This window comes from Capsicum annuum, unplaced genomic scaffold (assembly GCF_002878395.1).
Source record: "Capsicum annuum cultivar UCD-10X-F1 unplaced genomic scaffold, UCD10Xv1.1 ctg56725, whole genome shotgun sequence".
NCBI classification, from domain to species: Eukaryota; Viridiplantae; Streptophyta; class Magnoliopsida; order Solanales; family Solanaceae; genus Capsicum; species Capsicum annuum.
Window position 1 is genome coordinate 1 of NW_025865163.1, and position 2,169 is coordinate 2,169.

Sequence of the window (2,169 nt, forward strand, 5' to 3'; positions counted from 1 at the left end):
GTGCGTTAGTGCTGGTATGATCGCATGCGTCATTCCCAGCACTCCAAATTCTATTATGCCTTTTTCTCCTCCGCCGCCCGTCACACCCCGCACGCGGGCCTCCGTGCCTCGCCCCCTTTCTTGTTTCCGCTCAGAGGAAAACCAAAAAGATTCGCCGATCGAACCGACAAAATTAAGCCGAATTTTATAGGAAAAAAAAAAGGAAGGGATGCAACATGAGGACTTCCCAACGGGTCACCCATCCTAGTACTACTCTCGCCCAAGCACGCCTAACTTCGGAGTACTGATGGGATCCGGTGCGTTAGTGTTGGTATGATCGCATCTGTCATTTCCAGCCCTCCAAATTCTATTATGCCTCTTTCTCCTGTGCCGCCCGTCACACCCTGCACGCGGGCCTCCGCGTCTCGCCCCTTTTCTTGTTTACGCCAAGAGGAACAATAAAAAGATTCGCCGATCGAACCGGCAAAATTAAACCGAATTTTAAAGGACAAAAAAAGGAAGGGATGCAACACGAGGACTTCCCAGTGGGTCACCCATCCTAGTACAACTCTCTCCCAAGCACGCTTAACTTCGGATTTTCGGTGGGATCCGGCGCATTAGTGCTGGTATGATTGCATCCGTCATTCCTAGCACTCCAAATTCTATTATTCGTCTTTCTCCTCCGCCGCCCGTCACACCCCGCACGCGCGCTCTTGTGCCTTGCCACCTTTCTCGTTTCCGCCAAGAAGAAAAACAAAAAGATTCGTCGATCGAACCGGCAAAATTAAACCGAATTTTAAAGAAAAAAAAAAAAAGGTATGCAACACGAGGACTTCCCAGGGGGTCACCCATCCTAGTACTACTCTCACCCAAGCACGCTTAACTTTAAAGTTCTGATGGGATTCGGTGCGTTAGTGCTGGTATAATCGCATCCATCAATTCTACACTCCAAATTCTATTATGCCTCTTTCTCCTCCGCCGCCCGTAACACCTCGCACGCGCGCCCCTGCGCCTTGCCCCTGTTCTCGTTTCCGCCAAGAGGAAAAACAAAAAGATTCGCCGATCGAACCGGCAAAATTAAACCGAATTTTAAAGGAAAAAAAAAAGAAGGGATGCAACACGAGGACTTCACATTGGGTTACCCATCCTAGTACTACTCTCGCCCAAGCACGCTTAACTTCGGAGTTCTGATGGGATCCGGTGCGCTAGTGCTGGTATGATCACATGCGTCATTCCCAGCACTCCAAATTCTATTATGCCTTTTTCTCCTCCGCCGCCCGTCACACCCCGCACGCGGGCCTCCGTGCCTCGCCCCCATTCTTGTTTCCGCTCAGAGGAAAACCAAAAAGATTCGCCGATCGAACCGACAAAATTAAGCCGAATTTTATAGGAAAAAAAAAGGAAGGGATGCAACATGAGGACTTCGCAGCGGGTCACCCATCCTAGTACTACTCTCGCCCATGCACGCTTAACTTCGGAGTACTGATGGGATCCGGTGCGTTAGTGTTGGTATGATCACATCTGTCATTTCCAGCACTCCAAATTCTATTATGCCTCTTTCTCCTGTGCCGCCCGTCACACCCTGAACGCGGGCCTCCGCGTCTCGCCCCTTTTATTGTTTACGCCAAGAGGAAACATAAAAAGATTCGCCGATAGAACCGGCAAAATTAAACCGAATTTTAAAGGACAAAAAAAGGAAGGGATGCAACACGAGGACTTCCTAGTGGGTCACCCATCCTAGTACAACTCTCTCCCAAGCACGCTTAACTTCGGATTTCCGGTGGGATCCGGTGCATTAGTGCTGGTATGATTGCATCCGTCATTCCTAGCACTCCAAATTCTATTATTCCTCTTTCTCCTCCCCCGCCCGTCACAGCCCGCACGCGCGCTCTTGCGCCTTGCCCCCTATCTCGTTTCCGCCAAGAGGAAAAACAAAAAGATTTGCCGATCGAACCGGCAAAATTAAACCGAATTTTAAATGAAAAAAAAAAGAAGGGATGCAACACGAGGACTTCTCAGGGGGTCACCCATCCTAGTACAACTCTCGCCCAAGCACGCTTAACTTCGAAGTTTCGATGGGATCCTGTGCGTTAGTGCTGGTATGATCGCATCCGTCATTCCCAGCACTCCAAATCCTATTATGCCTCTTTCTCCTGCGCCGCCAGTCACACACCGCACACGAGCCCCTGC

At 50.0% G+C, this 2,169-nt stretch overlaps 7 non-coding genes across 7 annotated transcripts; all 7 read right to left on the bottom strand.

The window, feature by feature from the left end:
• Positions 1 to 205: 205 nt before the first annotated feature.
• Positions 206 to 324, bottom strand: LOC124893267. The gene has a single exon (XR_007050631.1). It is a non-coding gene; the product is annotated as a 5S ribosomal RNA (ribosomal RNA).
• A 176-nt stretch (positions 325 to 500) lies between these two features.
• LOC124893268 lies at positions 501 to 619 on the bottom strand. Its single transcript, XR_007050632.1, has one exon. It is a non-coding gene; the product is annotated as a 5S ribosomal RNA (ribosomal RNA).
• Positions 620 to 794: 175 nt separating this feature from the next.
• Positions 795 to 913, bottom strand: LOC124893269. The gene has a single exon (XR_007050633.1). It is a non-coding gene; the product is annotated as a 5S ribosomal RNA (ribosomal RNA).
• A 175-nt stretch (positions 914 to 1,088) lies between these two features.
• LOC124893266 lies at positions 1,089 to 1,207 on the bottom strand. The gene has a single exon (XR_007050630.1). It is a non-coding gene; the product is annotated as a 5S ribosomal RNA (ribosomal RNA).
• Positions 1,208 to 1,383: 176 nt separating this feature from the next.
• LOC124893272 lies at positions 1,384 to 1,502 on the bottom strand. Its single transcript, XR_007050636.1, has one exon. It is a non-coding gene; the product is annotated as a 5S ribosomal RNA (ribosomal RNA).
• Positions 1,503 to 1,678: 176 nt separating this feature from the next.
• On the bottom strand, positions 1,679 to 1,797 carry LOC124893271. The gene has a single exon (XR_007050635.1). It is a non-coding gene; the product is annotated as a 5S ribosomal RNA (ribosomal RNA).
• A 176-nt stretch (positions 1,798 to 1,973) lies between these two features.
• Positions 1,974 to 2,092, bottom strand: LOC124893270. Its single transcript, XR_007050634.1, has one exon. It is a non-coding gene; the product is annotated as a 5S ribosomal RNA (ribosomal RNA).
• Positions 2,093 to 2,169: the final 77 nt, after the last annotated feature.